The sequence below is a fragment of the Martes martes genome (genome assembly GCF_963455335.1).
Source record: "Martes martes genome assembly, chromosome: 18".
In the NCBI taxonomy this organism is placed as follows: Eukaryota; Metazoa; Chordata; class Mammalia; order Carnivora; family Mustelidae; genus Martes; species Martes martes.
This window is the reverse complement of record NC_137906.1, coordinates 17,605,967-17,624,457: the sequence shown is the minus strand read 5'-3', so window position 1 is coordinate 17,624,457 and position 18,491 is coordinate 17,605,967.

Genomic DNA, 18,491 nt, shown 5'->3' with positions numbered 1-18,491 from the left:
GGGTCTGGCCCTTGCTCTGTGCTCCTAGGGGCCACAAGCGCTTCTCTCTTCACGGGACGGAGTGGGGCTTGCTGGGCCACTGCCTCGTCCTGACGCTCTCCCTTGGCAGGAGCTCTGCGCTTCCACCGCCCGCTTCGGGCAGGGCTCCCTGCTCAGAGCCACCCCAGAGAGGCTGGTGGGAGGCCGGCGCGGCCGTTCGGCTCTCTCCGCGAGCCGGCTGTGCAGCCCGGGGCTTTCCGAACGCTTGCTCCGCTGGGTCGTCCGAAGGCTCTCTGCACCTGAGGGAAAAGAGGCTGCTGTCTGACGTTCTCCCGCGCCCCCCCAACTAGGCCGTTTGTCCTGCTCCATGTGGCGCTTCACCGTCGCAGCAGTAGCCGCTTTCGCAGCCCTTCTGCGGGGCTACGGTGAGGCCGAGAGAACGGGCCGACATCTCGGTCGGCCCCCGACCCCAGGCCCTGCAGGCAGCCTTCCCTGGGCTTCCGCCCCCACCCGCCGCGCCCACTCTCTCGCTCTCGGCCAGAGAGGCCTGCACGCCCAAGGCCGCTCGGCTCCAGGCTTCTCGCTCGGAGGGAAGGCTGTGGTGCTCACTCGAGCTTTCCAGGCTCAGCTTTCCGAAGGCATGCTTCTCCGTGGAGCGACGAGTGCGGGGTGGTGCTGTTGGCATGCCCCCCTCTCTTGTTTCTCCCAGGGAGCTCCAGGGGGCCGGAACGCGGGCCATGCCACAGAGGCCGAGGCAGCCACCAGCTTCCCACCTCCGCTTCGGAGCGCTGCCCCGGGAGAGCCCGGCCCCACGGCCCGGGCGCTCCGGCCTCCCGAAGCGGGACGCTTCCACTCTCCTGCGTGCTTCTCTCTCCGCACTCGTCTTTCCCCGGACGTCGTTCTCCCCGGAGCACGGTGTTGCTGTGAATTCAGGGCCCCGCTGTCTCGCTCTCGTGCCCGGCCCATGCTTCCAAAGTGCCTGACTCCCTGAAGCCCGCCGCCGGACCGGAGGCGCGGGCGGCACCCACACGTCCCCGGGGTGGAGGCCCGAGCCGGCAGAGCGTGGGCGTCCTCCACTGCGTCTGAGGGAAGGCTCTGGGACTGAGGGGAAGGGGGAGCTGACAGGGACCGCTCCGTGACGCGCGCAGAAGGAGCTGAGGGTCTGGCCCTTGCTCTGTGCTCCTAGGGGCCACAAGCGCTTCTCTCTTCACGGGACGGAGTGGGGCTTGCTGGGCCACTGCCTCGTCCTGACGCTCTCCCTTGGCAGGAGCTCTGCGCTTCCACCGCCCGTCTCGGGCAGGGCTCCCTGCTCAGAGCCACCCCAGAGAGGCTGGTGGGAGGCCGGCGCGGCCGTTCGGCTCTCTCCGCGAGCCGGCTGTGCAGCCCGGGGCTTTCCGAACGCTTGCTCCACTGGGGTCGTCCGAAGGCTCTCTGTAGCTGAGGGAAACGAGGCTGCTGTCAGACGTTCTCCCGCGCCCTACGAACTAGGCCGTTTGGCCTGCTCCATGTGGCGCTTCACCGTGGCAGCAGGAGCCGCTTTCGCAGCCCTTCTGCGGGGCTACGGTGAGGCCCAGAGAAGGGGCCGACATCTCGGTCGGCCCCCGACCCCAGGCCCTGCAGGCAGCCTTCCCTGGGCTTCCGCCCCCACCCGCCGCACCCACTCTCTCGCTCTCGGCCAGAGAGGCCTGCACGCCCAAGGCCGCTCGGCTCCAGGCTTCTCGCTCGGAGGGAAGGCTGTGGTGCTCACTCGAGCTTTCCAGGCTCAGCTTTCCGAAGGCATGCTTCTCCGTGGAGCGACGAGTGCGGGGTGGTGCTGTTGGCATGCCCCCCTCTCTTGTTTCTCCCAGGGAGCTCCAGGGGGCCGGAACGCGGGCCATGCCACAGAGGCCGAGGCAGCCACCAGCTTCCCACCTCCGCTTCGGAGCGCTGCCCCGGGAGAGCCCGGCCCCACGGCCCGGGCGCTCCGGCCTCCCGAAGCGGGACGCTTCCACTCTCCTGCGTGCTTCTCTCTCCGCACTCGTCTTTCCCCGGACGTCGTTCTCCCCGGAGCACGGTGTTGCTGTGAATTCAGGGCCCCGCTGTCTCGCTCTCGTGCCCGGCCCATGCTTCCAAAGTGCCTGACTCCCTGAAGCCCGCCGCCGGACCGGAGGCGCGGGCGGCACCCACACGTCCCCGGGGTGGAGGCCCGAGCCGGCAGAGCGTGGGCGTCCTCCACTGCGTCTGAGGGAAGGCTCTGGGACTGAGGGGAAGGGGGAGCTGACAGGGACCGCTCCGTGACGCGCGCAGAAGGAGCTGAGGGTCTGGCCCTTGCTCTGTGCTCCTAGGGGCCACAAGCGCTTCTCTCTTCACGGGACGGAGTGGGGCTTGCTGGGCCACTGCCTCGTCCTGACGCTCTCCCTTGGCAGGAGCTCTGCGCTTCCACCGCCCGTCTCGGGCAGGGCTCCCTGCTCAGAGCCACCCCAGAGAGGCTGGTGGGAGGCCGGCGCGGCCGTTCGGCTCTCTCCGCGAGCCGGCTGTGCAGCCCGGGGCTTTCCGAACGCTTGCTCCACTGGGGTCGTCCGAAGGCTCTCTGTAGCTGAGGGAAACGAGGCTGCTGTCAGACGTTCTCCCGCGCCCTACGAACTAGGCCGTTTGGCCTGCTCCATGTGGCGCTTCACCGTGGCAGCAGGAGCCGCTTTCGCAGCCCTTCTGCGGGGCTACGGTGAGGCCCAGAGAAGGGGCCGACATCTCGGTCGGCCACCGACCCCAGGCCCTGCAGGCAGCCTTCCCTGGGCTTCCGCCTCCACCCGCCGCGCCCACTCTCTCGCTCTCGGCCAGAGAGGTCTGCACGCCCAAGGCCGCTCGGCTCCAGGCTTCTCGCTCGGAGGGAAGGCTGTGGTGCTCACTCGAGCTTTCCAGGCTCAGCTTTCGGAAGGCATGCTTCTCCGTGGAGCGACGAGTGCGGGGTGGTGCTGTTGGCATGCCCCCCTCTCTTGTTTCTCCCAGGGAGCTCCAGGGGGCCGGAACGCGGGCCATGCCACAGAGGCCGAGGCAGCCACCAGCTTCCCACCTCCGCTTCGGAGCGCTGCCCCGGGAGAGCCCGGCCCCACGGCCCGGGCGCTCCGGCCTCCCGAAGCGGGACGCTTCCACTCTCCTGCGTGCTTCTCTCTCCGCACTCGTCTTTCCCCGGACGTCGTTCTCCCCGGAGCACGGTGTTGCTGTGAATTCAGGGCCCCGCTGTCTCGCTCTCGTGCCCGGCCCATGCTTCCAAAGTGCCTGACTCCCTGAAGCCCGCCGCCGGACCGGAGGCGCGGGCGGCACCCACACGTCCCCGGGGTGGAGGCCCGAGCCGGCAGAGCGTGGGCGTCCTCCACTGCGTCTGAGGGAAGGCTCTGGGACTGAGGGGAAGGGGGAGCTGACAGGGACCGCTCCGTGACGCGCGCAGAAGGAGCTGAGGGTCTGGCCCTTGCTCTGTGCTCCTAGGGGCCACAAGCGCTTCTCTCTTCATGGGACGGAGTGGGGCTTGCTGGGCCACTGCCTCCTCCTGACACTCTCCCTTGATAGGAGCTCTGCGCTTCCACCGACCGCTTCGGGCAGGGCTTCCTGCTCAGAGCCACCCCAGAGAGGCTGGTGGGAGGCCGGCGCGGCCGTTCGGCTCTCTCCGCGAGCCGGCTGTGCAGCCCGGGGCTTTCCGAACGCTTGCTCCGCTGGGTCGTCCGAAGGCTCTCGGCAGCTGAGGGAAACGAGGCTGCTGTCAGACGTTCTCCCGCGCCCTACGAACTAGGCCGTTTGTCCTGCTCCATGTGGCGCTTCACCGTCGCAGCAGGAGCCGCTTTCGCAGCCCTTCTGCGGGGCTACGGTGAGGCCGAGAGAAGGGGCCGACATCTCGGTCGGCCCCCGACCCCAGGCCCTGCAGGCAGCCTTCCCTGGGCTTCCGCCTCCACCCGCCGCGCCCACTCTCTCGCTCTCGGCCAGAGAGGCCTGCACGCCCAAGGCCGCTCGGCTCCAGGCTTCTCGCTCGGAGGGAAGGCTGTGGTGCTCACTCGAGCTTTCCAGGCTCAGCTTTCCGAAGGCATGCTTCTCCGTGGAGCGACGAGTGCGGGGTGGTGCTGTTGGCATGCCCCCCTCTCTTGTTTCTCCCAGGGAGCTCCAGGGGGCCGGAACGCGGGCCATGCCACAGAGGCCGAGGCAGCCACCAGCTTCCCACCTCCGCTTCGGAGCGCTGCCCCGGGAGAGCCCGGCCCCACGGCCCGGGCGCTCCGGCCTCCCGAAGCGGGACGCTTCCACTCTCCTGCGTGCTTCTCTCTCCGCACTCGTCTTTCCCCGGACGTCGTTCTCCCCGGAGCACGGTGTTGCTGTGAATTCAGGGCCCCGCTGTCTCGCTCTCGTGCCCGGCCCATGCTTCCAAAGTGCCTGACTCCCTGAAGCCCGCCGCCGGACCGGAGGCGCGGGCGGCACCCACACGTCCCCGGGGTGGAGGCCCGAGCCGGCAGAGCGTGGGCGTCCTCCACTGCGTCTGAGGGAAGGCTCTGGGACTGAGAGGAAGGGGGAGCTGACAGGGACCGCTCCGTGACGCGCGCAGAAGGAGCTGAGGGTCTGGCCCTTGCTCTGTGCTCCTAGGGGCCACAAGCGCTTCTCTCTTCACGGGACGGAGTGGGGCTTGCTGGGCCACTGCCTCGTCCTGACGCTCTCCCTTGGCAGGAGCTCTGCGCTTCCACCGCCCGCTTCGGGCAGGGCTCCCTGCTCAGAGCCACCCCAGAGAGGCTGGTGGGAGGCCGGCGCGGCCGTTCGGCTCTCTCCGCGAGCCGGCTGTGCAGCCCGGGGCTTTCCGAACGCTTGCTCCGCTGGGTCGTCCGAAGGCTCTCGGCAGCTGAGGGAAACGAGGCTGCTGTCAGACGTTCTCCCGCGCCCTACGAACTAGGCCGTTTGTCCTGCTCCATGTGGCGCTTCACCGTCGCAGCAGGAGCCGCTTTCGCAGCCCTTCTGCGGGGCTACGGTGAGGCCGAGAGAAGGGGCCGACATCTCGGTCGGCCCCCGACCCCAGGCCCTGCAGGCAGCCTTCCCTGGGCTTCCGCCCCCACCCGCCGCGCCCACTCTCTCGCTCTCGGCCAGAGAGGCCTGCACGCCCAAGGCCGCTCGGCTCCAGGCTTCTCGCTCGGAGGGAAGGCTGTGGTGCTCACTCGAGCTTTCCAGGCTCAGCTTTCCGAAGGCATGCTTCTCCGTGGAGCGACGAGTGCGGGGTGGTGCTGTTGGCATGCCCCCCTCTCTTGTTTCTCCCAGGGAGCTCCAGGGGGCCGGAACGCGGGCCATGCCACAGAGGCCGAGGCAGCCACCAGCTTCCCACCTCCGCTTCGGAGCGCTGCCCCGGGAGAGCCCGGCCCCACGGCCCGGGCGCTCCGGCCTCCCGAAGCGGGACGCTTCCACTCTCCTGCGTGCTTCTCTCTCCGCACTCGTCTTTCCCCGGACGTCGTTCTCCCCGGAGCACGGTGTTGCTGTGAATTCAGGGCCCCGCTGTCTCGCTCTCGTGCCCGGCCCATGCTTCCAAAGTGCCTGACTCCCTGAAGCCCGCCGCCGGACCGGAGGCGCGGGCGGCACCCACACGTCCCCGGGGTGGAGGCCCGAGCCGGCAGAGCGTGGGCGTCCTCCACTGCGTCTGAGGGAAGGCTCTGGGACTGAGAGGAAGGGGGAGCTGACAGGGACCGCTCCGTGACGCGCGCAGAAGGAGCTGAGGGTCTGGCCCTTGCTCTGTGCTCCTAGGGGCCACAAGCGCTTCTCTCTTCACGGGACGGAGTGGGGCTTGCTGGGCCACTGCCTCGTCCTGACGCTCTCCCTTGGCAGGAGCTCTGCGCTTCCACCGCCCGCTTCGGGCAGGGCTCCCTGCTCAGAGCCACCCCAGAGAGGCTGGTGGGAGGCCGGCGCGGCCGTTCGGCTCTCTCCGCGAGCCGGCTGTGCAGCCCGGGGCTTTCCGAACGCTTGCTCCGCTGGGTCGTCCGAAGGCTCTCGGCAGCTGAGGGAAACGAGGCTGCTGTCAGACGTTCTCCCGCGCCCTACGAACTAGGCCGTTTGTCCTGCTCCATGTGGCGCTTCACCGTCGCAGCAGGAGCCGCTTTCGCAGCCCTTCTGCGGGGCTACGGTGAGGCCGAGAGAAGGGGCCGACATCTCGGTCGGCCCCCGACCCCAGGCCCTGCAGGCAGCCTTCCCTGGGCTTCCGCCTCCACCCGCCGCGCCCACTCTCTCGCTCTCGGCCAGAGAGGCCTGCACGCCCAAGGCCGCTCGGCTCCAGGCTTCTCGCTCGGAGGGAAGGCTGTGGTGCTCACTCGAGCTTTCCAGGCTCAGCTTTCCGAAGGCATGCTTCTCCGTGGAGCGACGAGTGCGGGGTGGTGCTGTTGGCATGCCCCCCTCTCTTGTTTCTCCCAGGGAGCTCCAGGGGGCCGGAACGCGGGCCATGCCACAGAGGCCGAGGCAGCCACCAGCTTCCCACCTCCGCTTCGGAGCGCTGCCCCGGGAGAGCCCGGCCCCACGGCCCGGGCGCTCCGGCCTCCCGAAGCGGGACGCTTCCACTCTCCTGCGTGCTTCTCTCTCCGCACTCGTCTTTCCCCGGACGTCGTTCTCCCCGGAGCACGGTGTTGCTGTGAATTCAGGGCCCCGCTGTCTCGCTCTCGTGCCCGGCCCATGCTTCCAAAGTGCCTGACTCCCTGAAGCCCGCCGCCGGACCGGAGGCGCGGGCGGCACCCACACGTCCCCGGGGTGGAGGCCCGAGCCGGCAGAGCGTGGGCGTCCTCCACTGCGTCTGAGGGAAGGCTCTGGGACTGAGAGGAAGGGGGAGCTGACAGGGACCGCTCCGTGACGCGCGCAGAAGGAGCTGAGGGTCTGGCCCTTGCTCTGTGCTCCTAGGGGCCACAAGCGCTTCTCTCTTCACGGGACGGAGTGGGGCTTGCTGGGCCACTGCCTCGTCCTGACGCTCTCCCTTGGCAGGAGCTCTGCGCTTCCACCGCCCGCTTCGGGCAGGGCTCCCTGCTCAGAGCCACCCCAGAGAGGCTGGTGGGAGGCCGGCGCGGCCGTTCGGCTCTCTCCGCGAGCCGGCTGTGCAGCCCGGGGCTTTCCGAACGCTTGCTCCGCTGGGTCGTCCGAAGGCTCTCTGCACCTGAGGGAAAAGAGGCTGCTGTCTGACGTTCTCCCGCGCCCCCCCAACTAGGCCGTTTGTCCTGCTCCATGTGGCGCTTCACCGTCGCAGCAGTAGCCGCTTTCGCAGCCCTTCTGCGGGGCTACGGTGAGGCCGAGAGAACGGGCCGACATCTCGGTCGGCCCCCGACCCCAGGCCCTGCAGGCAGCCTTCCCTGGGCTTCCGCCCCCACCCGCCGCGCCCACTCTCTCGCTCTCGGCCAGAGAGGCCTGCACGCCCAAGGCCGCTCGGCTCCAGGCTTCTCGCTCGGAGGGAAGGCTGTGGTGCTCACTCGAGCTTTCCAGGCTCAGCTTTCCGAAGGCATGCTTCTCCGTGGAGCGACGAGTGCGGGGTGGTGCTGTTGGCATGCCCCCCTCTCTTGTTTCTCCCAGGGAGCTCCAGGGGGCCGGAACGCGGGCCATGCCACAGAGGCCGAGGCAGCCACCAGCTTCCCACCTCCGCTTCGGAGCGCTGCCCCGGGAGAGCCCGGCCCCACGGCCCGGGCGCTCCGGCCTCCCGAAGCGGGACGCTTCCACTCTCCTGCGTGCTTCTCTCTCCGCACTCGTCTTTCCCCGGACGTCGTTCTCCCCGGAGCACGGTGTTGCTGTGAATTCAGGGCCCCGCTGTCTCGCTCTCGTGCCCGGCCCATGCTTCCAAAGTGCCTGACTCCCTGAAGCCCGCCGCCGGACCGGAGGCGCGGGCGGCACCCACACGTCCCCGGGGTGGAGGCCCGAGCCGGCAGAGCGTGGGCGTCCTCCACTGCGTCTGAGGGAAGGCTCTGGGACTGAGGGGAAGGGGGAGCTGACAGGGACCGCTCCGTGACGCGCGCAGAAGGAGCTGAGGGTCTGGCCCTTGCTCTGTGCTCCTAGGGGCCACAAGCGCTTCTCTCTTCACGGGACGGAGTGGGGCTTGCTGGGCCACTGCCTCGTCCTGACGCTCTCCCTTGGCAGGAGCTCTGCGCTTCCACCGCCCGTCTCGGGCAGGGCTCCCTGCTCAGAGCCACCCCAGAGAGGCTGGTGGGAGGCCGGCGCGGCCGTTCGGCTCTCTCCGCGAGCCGGCTGTGCAGCCCGGGGCTTTCCGAACGCTTGCTCCACTGGGGTCGTCCGAAGGCTCTCTGTAGCTGAGGGAAACGAGGCTGCTGTCAGACGTTCTCCCGCGCCCTACGAACTAGGCCGTTTGGCCTGCTCCATGTGGCGCTTCACCGTGGCAGCAGGAGCCGCTTTCGCAGCCCTTCTGCGGGGCTACGGTGAGGCCCAGAGAAGGGGCCGACATCTCGGTCGGCCACCGACCCCAGGCCCTGCAGGCAGCCTTCCCTGGGCTTCCGCCTCCACCCGCCGCGCCCACTCTCTCGCTCTCGGCCAGAGAGGTCTGCACGCCCAAGGCCGCTCGGCTCCAGGCTTCTCGCTCGGAGGGAAGGCTGTGGTGCTCACTCGAGCTTTCCAGGCTCAGCTTTCGGAAGGCATGCTTCTCCGTGGAGCGACGAGTGCGGGGTGGTGCTGTTGGCATGCCCCCCTCTCTTGTTTCTCCCAGGGAGCTCCAGGGGGCCGGAACGCGGGCCATGCCACAGAGGCCGAGGCAGCCACCAGCTTCCCACCTCCGCTTCGGAGCGCTGCCCCGGGAGAGCCCGGCCCCACGGCCCGGGCGCTCCGGCCTCCCGAAGCGGGACGCTTCCACTCTCCTGCGTGCTTCTCTCTCCGCACTCGTCTTTCCCCGGACGTCGTTCTCCCCGGAGCACGGTGTTGCTGTGAATTCAGGGCCCCGCTGTCTCGCTCTCGTGCCCGGCCCATGCTTCCAAAGTGCCTGACTCCCTGAAGCCCGCCGCCGGACCGGAGGCGCGGGCGGCACCCACACGTCCCCGGGGTGGAGGCCCGAGCCGGCAGAGCGTGGGCGTCCTCCACTGCGTCTGAGGGAAGGCTCTGGGACTGAGGGGAAGGGGGAGCTGACAGGGACCGCTCCGTGACGCGCGCAGAAGGAGCTGAGGGTCTGGCCCTTGCTCTGTGCTCCTAGGGGCCACAAGCGCTTCTCTCTTCATGGGACGGAGTGGGGCTTGCTGGGCCACTGCCTCCTCCTGACACTCTCCCTTGATAGGAGCTCTGCGCTTCCACCGACCGCTTCGGGCAGGGCTTCCTGCTCAGAGCCACCCCAGAGAGGCTGGTGGGAGGCCGGCGCGGCCGTTCGGCTCTCTCCGCGAGCCGGCTGTGCAGCCCGGGGCTTTCCGAACGCTTGCTCCGCTGGGTCGTCCGAAGGCTCTCGGCAGCTGAGGGAAACGAGGCTGCTGTCAGACGTTCTCCCGCGCCCTACGAACTAGGCCGTTTGTCCTGCTCCATGTGGCGCTTCACCGTCGCAGCAGGAGCCGCTTTCGCAGCCCTTCTGCGGGGCTACGGTGAGGCCGAGAGAAGGGGCCGACATCTCGGTCGGCCCCCGACCCCAGGCCCTGCAGGCAGCCTTCCCTGGGCTTCCGCCTCCACCCGCCGCGCCCACTCTCTCGCTCTCGGCCAGAGAGGCCTGCACGCCCAAGGCCGCTCGGCTCCAGGCTTCTCGCTCGGAGGGAAGGCTGTGGTGCTCACTCGAGCTTTCCAGGCTCAGCTTTCCGAAGGCATGCTTCTCCGTGGAGCGACGAGTGCGGGGTGGTGCTGTTGGCATGCCCCCCTCTCTTGTTTCTCCCAGGGAGCTCCAGGGGGCCGGAACGCGGGCCATGCCACAGAGGCCGAGGCAGCCACCAGCTTCCCACCTCCGCTTCGGAGCGCTGCCCCGGGAGAGCCCGGCCCCACGGCCCGGGCGCTCCGGCCTCCCGAAGCGGGACGCTTCCACTCTCCTGCGTGCTTCTCTCTCCGCACTCGTCTTTCCCCGGACGTCGTTCTCCCCGGAGCACGGTGTTGCTGTGAATTCAGGGCCCCGCTGTCTCGCTCTCGTGCCCGGCCCATGCTTCCAAAGTGCCTGACTCCCTGAAGCCCGCCGCCGGACCGGAGGCGCGGGCGGCACCCACACGTCCCCGGGGTGGAGGCCCGAGCCGGCAGAGCGTGGGCGTCCTCCACTGCGTCTGAGGGAAGGCTCTGGGACTGAGAGGAAGGGGGAGCTGACAGGGACCGCTCCGTGACGCGCGCAGAAGGAGCTGAGGGTCTGGCCCTTGCTCTGTGCTCCTAGGGGCCACAAGCGCTTCTCTCTTCACGGGACGGAGTGGGGCTTGCTGGGCCACTGCCTCGTCCTGACGCTCTCCCTTGGCAGGAGCTCTGCGCTTCCACCGCCCGCTTCGGGCAGGGCTCCCTGCTCAGAGCCACCCCAGAGAGGCTGGTGGGAGGCCGGCGCGGCCGTTCGGCTCTCTCCGCGAGCCGGCTGTGCAGCCCGGGGCTTTCCGAACGCTTGCTCCGCTGGGTCGTCCGAAGGCTCTCGGCAGCTGAGGGAAACGAGGCTGCTGTCAGACGTTCTCCCGCGCCCTACGAACTAGGCCGTTTGTCCTGCTCCATGCGGCGCTTCACCGTCGCAGCAGGAGCCGCTTTCGCAGCCCTTCTGCGGGGCTACGGTGAGGCCGAGAGAAGGGGCCGACATCTCGGTCGGCCCCCGACCCCAGGCCCTGCAGGCAGCCTTCCCTGGGCTTCCGCCCCCACCCGCCGCGCCCACTCTCTCGCTCTCGGCCAGAGAGGCCTGCACGCCCAAGGCCGCTCGGCTCCAGGCTTCTCGCTCGGAGGGAAGGCTGTGGTGCTCACTCGAGCTTTCCAGGCTCAGCTTTCCGAAGGCATGCTTCTCCGTGGAGCGACGAGTGCGGGGTGGTGCTGTTGGCATGCCCCCCTCTCTTGTTTCTCCCAGGGAGCTCCAGGGGGCCGGAACGCGGGCCATGCCACAGAGGCCGAGGCAGCCACCAGCTTCCCACCTCCGCTTCGGAGCGCTGCCCCGGGAGAGCCCGGCCCCACGGCCCGGGCGCTCCGGCCTCCCGAAGCGGGACGCTTCCACTCTCCTGCGTGCTTCTCTCTCCGCACTCGTCTTTCCCCGGACGTCGTTCTCCCCGGAGCACGGTGTTGCTGTGAATTCAGGGCCCCGCTGTCTCGCTCTCGTGCCCGGCCCATGCTTCCAAAGTGCCTGACTCCCTGAAGCCCGCCGCCGGACCGGAGGCGCGGGCGGCACCCACACGTCCCCGGGGTGGAGGCCCGAGCCGGCAGAGCGTGGGCGTCCTCCACTGCGTCTGAGGGAAGGCTCTGGGACTGAGGGGAAGGGGGAGCTGACAGGGACCGCTCCGTGACGCGCGCAGAAGGAGCTGAGGGTCTGGCCCTTGCTCTGTGCTCCTAGGGGCCACAAGCGCTTCTCTCTTCACGGGACGGAGTGGGGCTTGCTGGGCCACTGCCTCGTCCTGACGCTCTCCCTTGGCAGGAGCTCTGCGCTTCCACCGCCCGTCTCGGGCAGGGCTCCCTGCTCAGAGCCACCCCAGAGAGGCTGGTGGGAGGCCGGCGCGGCCGTTCGGCTCTCTCCGCGAGCCGGCTGTGCAGCCCGGGGCTTTCCGAACGCTTGCTCCACTGGGGTCGTCCGAAGGCTCTCTGCACCTGAGGGAAACGAGGCTGCTGTCAGACGTTCTCCCGCGCCCTACGAACTAGGCCGTTTGTCCTGCTCCATGCGGCGCTTTACCGTCGCAGCAGTAGCCGCTTTCGCAGCCCTTCTGCGGGGCTACGGTGAGGCCGAGAGAAGGGGCCGACATCTCGGTCGGCCCCCGACCCCAGGCCCTGCAGGCAGCCTTCCCTGGGCTTCCGCCCCCACCCGCCGCGCCCACTCTCTCGCTCTCGGCCAGAGAGGCCTGCACGCCCAAGGCCGCTCGGCTCCAGGCTTCTCGCTCGGAGGGAAGGCTGTGGTGCTCACTCGAGCTTTCCAGGCTCAGCTTTCCGAAGGCATGCTTCTCCGTGGAGCGACGAGTGCGGGGTGGTGCTGTTGGCATGCCCCCCTCTCTTGTTTCTCCCAGGGAGCTCCAGGGGGCCGGAACGCGGGCCATGCCACAGAGGCCGAGGCAGCCACCAGCTTCCCACCTCCGCTTCGGAGCGCTGCCCCGGGAGAGCCCGGCCCCACGGCCCGGGCGCTCCGGCCTCCCGAAGCGGGACGCTTCCACTCTCCTGCGTGCTTCTCTCTCCGCACTCGTCTTTCCCCGGACGTCGTTCTCCCCGGAGCACGGTGTTGCTGTGAATTCAGGGCCCCGCTGTCTCGCTCTCGTGCCCGGCCCATGCTTCCAAAGTGCCTGACTCCCTGAAGCCCGCCGCCGGACCGGAGGCGCGGGCGGCACCCACACGTCCCCGGGGTGGAGGCCCGAGCTGGCAGAGCGTGGGCGTCCTCCACTGCGTCTGAGGGAAGGCTCTGGGACTGAGGGGAAGGGGGAGCTGACAGGGACCGCTCCGTGACGCGCGCAGAAGGAGCTGAGGGTCTGGCCTTGCTCTGAGCTCCTAGGGGCCACAAGCGCTTCTCTCTTCACAGGACGGAGTGGGGCTTGCTGGGCCACTGCCTCGTCCTGACGCTCTCCCTTGGCAGGAGCTCTGCGCTTCCACCGCCCGTCTCGGGCAGGGCTCCCTGCTCAGAGCCACCCCAGAGAGGCTGGTGGAAGGCCGGCGCGGCCGTTCGGCTCTCTCCGCGAGCCGGCTGTGCAGCCCGGGGCTTTCCGAACGCTTGCTCCACTGGGGTCGTCCGAAGGCTCTCTGCAGCTGAGGGAAACGAGGCTGCTGTCAGACGTTCTCCCGCGCCCTACGAACTAGGCCGTTTGTCCTGCTCCATGCGGCGCTTTACCGTCGCAGCAGTAGCCGCTTTCGCAGCCCTTCTGCGGGGCTACGGTGAGGCCGAGAGAAGGGGCCGACATCTCGGTCGGCCACCGACCCCAGGCCCTGCAGGCAGCCTTCCCTGGGCTTCCGCCTCCACCCGCCGCGCCCACTCTCTCGCTCTCGGCCAGAGAGGCCTGCACGCCCAAGGCCGCTCGGCTCCAGGCTTCTCGCTCGGAGGGAAGGCTGTGGTGCTCACTCGAGCTTTCCAGGCTCAGCTTTCCGAAGGCATGCTTCTCCGTGGAGCGACGAGTGCGGGGTGGTGCTGTTGGCATGCCCCCCTCTCTTGTTTCTCCCAGGGAGCTCCAGGGGGCCGGAACGCGGGCCATGCCACAGAGGCCGAGGCAGCCACCAGCTTCCCACCTCCGCTTCGGAGCGCTGCCCCGGGAGAGCCCGGCCCCACGGCCCGGGCGCTCCGGCCTCCCGAAGCGGGACGCTTCCACTCTCCTGCGTGCTTCTCTCTCCGCACTCGTCTTTCCCCGGACGTCGTTCTCCCCGGAGCACGGTGTTGCTGTGAATTCAGGGCCCCGCTGTCTCGCTCTCGTGCCCGGCCCATGCTTCCAAAGTGCCTGACTCCCTGAAGCCCGCCGCCGGACCGGAGGCGCGGGCGGCACCCACACGTCCCCGGGGTGGAGGCCCGAGCCGGCAGAGCGTGGGCGTCCTCCACTGCGTCTGAGGGAAGGCTCTGGGACTGAGAGGAAGGGGGAGCTGACAGGGACCGCTCCGTGACGCGCGCAGAAGGAGCTGAGGGTCTGGCCCTTGCTCTGTGCTCCTAGGGGCCACAAGCGCTTCTCTCTTCACGGGACGGAGTGGGGCTTGCTGGGCCACTGCATCGTCCTGACGCTCTCCCTTGGCAGGAGCTCTGCGCTTCCACCGCCCGCTTCGGGCAGGGCTCCCTGCTCAGAGCCACCCCAGAGAGGCTGGTGGGAGGCCGGCGCGGCCGTTCGGCTCTCTCCGCGAGCCGGCTGTGCAGCCCGGGGCTTTCCGAACGCTTGCTCCGCTGGGTCGTCCGAAGGCTCTCTGCACCTGAGGGAAAAGAGGCTGCTGTCTGACGTTCTCCCGCGCCCCCCCAACTAGGCCGTTTGTCCTGCTCCATGTGGCGCTTCACCGTCGCAGCAGTAGCCGCTTTCGCAGCCCTTCTGCGGGGCTACGGTGAGGCCGAGAGAAGGGGCCGACATCTCGGTCGGCCCCCGACCCGGGCCCTGCAGGCAGCCTTCCCTGGGCTTCCGCCTCCACCCGCCGCGCCCACTCTCTCGCTCTCGGCCAGAGAGGCCTGCACGCCCAAGGCCGCTCGGCTCCAGGCTTCTCGCTCGGAGGGAAGGCTGTGGTGCTCACTCGAGCTTTCCAGGCTCAGCTTTCCGAAGGCATGCTTCTCCATGGAGCGACTAGTGCGGGGTGGTGCTGTTGGCATGCCCCCCTCTCTTGTTTCTCCCAGGGAGCTCCAGGGGACCGGAACGCGAGCCATGCCACAGAGGCCGCGGCAGCCACCAGCTTCCCACCTCCGCTTCGGAGCGCTGCCCCGGGAGAGCCCGGCCCCACGGCCCGGGCGCTCCGGCCTCCCGAAGCGGGACGCTTCCACTCTCCTGCGTGCTTCTCTCTCCGCACTCGTCTTTCCCCGGACGTCGTTCTCCCCGGAGCACGGTGTTGCTGTGAATTCAGGGCCCCGCTGTCTCGCTCTCGTGCCCGGCCCATGCTTCCAAAGTGCCTGACTCCCTGAAGCCCGCCGCCGGACCGGAGGCGCGGGCGGCACCCACACGTCCCCGGGGTGGAGGCCCGAGCCGGCAGAGCGTGGGCGTCCTCCACTGCGTCTGAGGGAAGGCTCTGGGACTGAGGGGAAGGGGGAGCTGACAGGGACCGCTCCGTGACGCGCGCAGAAGGAGCTGAGGGTCTGGCCTTGCTCTGAGCTCCTAGGGGCCACAAGCGCTTCTCTCTTCACAGGACGGAGTGGGGCTTGCTGGGCCACTGCCTCGTCCTGACGCTCTCCCTTGGCAGGAGCTCTGCGCTTCCACCGCCCGTCTCGGGCAGGGCTCCCTGCTCAGAGCCACCCCAGAGAGGCTGGTGGAAGGCCGGCGCGGCCGTTCGGCTCTCTCCGCGAGCCGGCTGTGCAGCCCGGGGCTTTCCGAACGCTTGCTCCACTGGGGTCGTCCGAAGGCTCTCTGCAGCTGAGGGAAACGAGGCTGCTGTCAGACGTTCTCCCGCGCCCTACGAACTAGGCCGTTTGTCCTGCTCCATGCGGCGCTTTACCGTCGCAGCAGTAGCCGCTTTCGCAGCCCTTCTGCGGGGCTACGGTGAGGCCGAGAGAAGGGGCCGACATCTCGGTCGGCCCCCGACCCCAGGCCCTGCAGGCAGCCTTCCCTGGGCTTCCGCCCCCACCCGCCGCGCCCACTCTCTCGCTCTCGGCCAGAGAGGCCTGCACGCCCAAGGCCGCTCGGCTCCAGGCTTCTCGCTCGGAGGGAAGGCTGTGGTGCTCACTCGAGCTTTCCAGGCTCAGCTTTCCGAAGGCATGCTTCTCCGTGGAGCGACGAGTGCGGGGTGGTGCTGTTGGCATGCCCCCCTCTCTTGTTTCTCCCAGGGAGCTCCAGGGGGCCGGAACGCGGGCCATGCCACAGAGGCCGAGGCAGCCACCAGCTTCCCACCTCCGCTTCGGAGCGCTGCCCCGGGAGAGCCCGGCCCCACGGCCCGGGCGCTCCGGCCTCCCGAAGCGGGACGCTTCCACTCTCCTGCGTGCTTCTCTCTCCGCACTCGTCTTTCCCCGGACGTCGTTCTCCCCGGAGCACGGTGTTGCTGTGAATTCAGGGCCCCGCTGTCTCGCTCTCGTGCCCGGCCCATGCTTCCAAAGTGCCTGACTCCCTGAAGCCCGCCGCCGGACCGGAGGCGCGGGCGGCACCCACACGTCCCCGGGGTGGAGGCCCGAGCCGGCAGAGCGTGGGCGTCCTCCACTGCGTCTGAGGGAAGGCTCTGGGACTGAGGGGAAGGGGGAGCTGACAGGGACCGCTCCGTGACGCGCGCAGAAGGAGCTGAGGGTCTGGCCTTGCTCTGAGCTCCTAGGGGCCACAAGCGCTTCTCTCTTCACAGGACGGAGTGGGGCTTGCTGGGCCACTGCCTCGTCCTGACGCTCTCCCTTGGCAGGAGCTCTGCGCTTCCACCGCCCGTCTCGGGCAGGGCTCCCTGCTCAGAGCCACCCCAGAGAGGCTGGTGGAAGGCCGGCGCGGCCGTTCGGCTCTCTCCGCGAGCCGGCTGTGCAGCCCGGGGCTTTCCGAACGCTTGCTCCACTGGGGTCGTCCGAAGGCTCTCTGCAGCTGAGGGAAACGAGGCTGCTGTCAGACGTTCTCCCGCGCCCTACGAACTAGGCCGTTTGTCCTGCTCCATGCGGCGCTTTACCGTCGCAGCAGTAGCCGCTTTCGCAGCCCTTCTGCGGGGCTACGGTGAGGCCGAGAGAAGGGGCCGACATCTCGGTCGGCCCCCGACCCCAGGCCCTGCAGGCAGCCTTCCCTGGGCTTCCGCCCCCACCCGCCGCGCCCACTCTCTCGCTCTCGGCCAGAGAGGCCTGCACGCCCAAGGCCGCTCGGCTCCAGGCTTCTCGCTCGGAGGGAAGGCTGTGGTGCTCACTCGAGCTTTCCAGGCTCAGCTTTCCGAAGGCATGCTTCTCCGTGGAGCGACGAGTGCGGGGTGGTGCTGTTGGCATGCCCCCCTCTCTTGTTTCTCCCAGGGAGCTCCAGGGGGCCGGAACGCGGGCCATGCCACAGAGGCCGAGGCAGCCACCAGCTTCCCACCTCCGCTTCGGAGCGCTGCCCCGGGAGAGCCCGGCCCCACGGCCCGGGCGCTCCGGCCTCCCGAAGCGGGACGCTTCCACTCTCCTGCGTGCTTCTCTCTCCGCACTCGTCTTTCCCCGGACGTCGTTCTCCCCGGAGCACGGTGTTGCTGTGAATTCAGGGCCCCGCTGTCTCGCTCTCGTGCCCGGCCCATGCTTCCAAAGTGCCTGACTCCCTGAAGCCCGCCGCCGGACCGGAGGCGCGGGCGGCACCCACAGGTCCCCGGGGTGGAGGCCCGAGCGGGCAGAGCGTGGGTGTCCTCCACTGCGTCTGAGGGAAGGCTCTGGGACTGAGGGGAAGGGGGAGCTGACAGGGACCGCTCCGTGACGCGCGCAGAAGGAGCTGAGGGTCTGGCCCTTGCTCTGTGCTCCTAGGGGCCACAAGCGCTTCTCTCTTCACGGGACGGAGTGGGGCTTGCTGGGCCACTGCCTCGTCCTGACGCTCTTCCTTGGCAGGAGCTCTGCGCTTCCACCGCCCGCTTCGGGCAGGGCTCCCTGCTCAGAGCCACCCCAGAGAGGCTGGTGGGAGGCCGGCGCAGCCGTTCGGCTCTCTCTGCGAGCCGGCTGTGCAGCCCGGGGCTTTCCGAACGCTTGCTCCGCTGGGGTCGTCCGAAGGCTCTCTGCAGCTGAGGGAAACGAGGCTGCTGTCAGACGTTCTCCCGCGCCCTCCGAACTAGGCCGTTTGGCCTGCTCCATGTGGCGCTTCACCGTGGCAGCAGGAGCCGCTTTCGCAGCCCTTCTGCGGGGCTACGGTGAGGCCGAGAGAAGGGGCCGACATCTCGGTCGGCCACCGACCCCAGGCCCTGCAGGCAGCCTTCCCTGGGCTTCCGCCTCCACCCGCCGCGCCCACTCTCTCGCTCTCGGCCAGAGAGGTCTGCACGCCCAAGGCCGCTCGGCTCCAGGCTTCTCGCTCGGAGGGAAGGCTGTGGTGCTCACTCGAGCTTTCCAGGCTCAGCTTTCCGAAGGCATGCTTCTCCGTGGAGCGACGAGTGCGGGGTGGTGCTGTTGGCATGCCCCCCTCTCTTGTTTCTCCCAGGGAGCTCCAGGGGACCGGAACGCGGGCCATGCCACAGAGGCCGAGGCAGCCACCAGCTTCCCACCTCCGCTTCGGAGCGCTGCCCCGGGAGAGCCCGGCCCCACGGCCCGGGCGCTCCGGCCTCCCGAAGCGGGACGCTTCCACTCTCCTGCGTGCTTCTCTCTCCGCACTCGTCTTTCCCCGGACGTCGTTCTCCCCGGAGCACGGTGTTGCTGTGAATTCAGGGCCCCGCTGTCTCGCTCTCGTGCCCGGCCCATGCTTCCAAAGTGCCTGACTCCCTGAAGCCCGCCGCCGGACCGGAGGCGCGGGCGGCACCCACACGTCCCCGGGGTGGAGGCCCGAGCCGGCAGAGCGTGGGCGTCCTCCACTGCGTCTGAGGGAAGGCTCTGGGACTGAGGGGAAGGGGGAGCTGACAGGGACCGCTCCGTGACGCGCGCAGAAGGAGCTGAGGGTCTGGCCCTTGCTCTGTGCTCCTAGGGGCCACAAGCGCTTCTCTCTTCATGGGACGGAGTGGGGCTTGCTGGGCCACTGTCTCCTCCTGACACTCTCCCTTGATAGGAGCTCTGCGCTTCCACCGACCGCTTCGGGCAGGGCTTCCTGCTCAGAGCCACCCCAGAGAGGCTGGTGGGAGGCCGGCGCGGCCGTTCGGCTCTCTCTGCGAGCCGGCTGTGCAGCCCGGGGCTTTCCGAACGCTTGCTCCGCTGGGTCGTCCGAAGGCTCTCGGCAGCTGAGGGAAACGAGGCT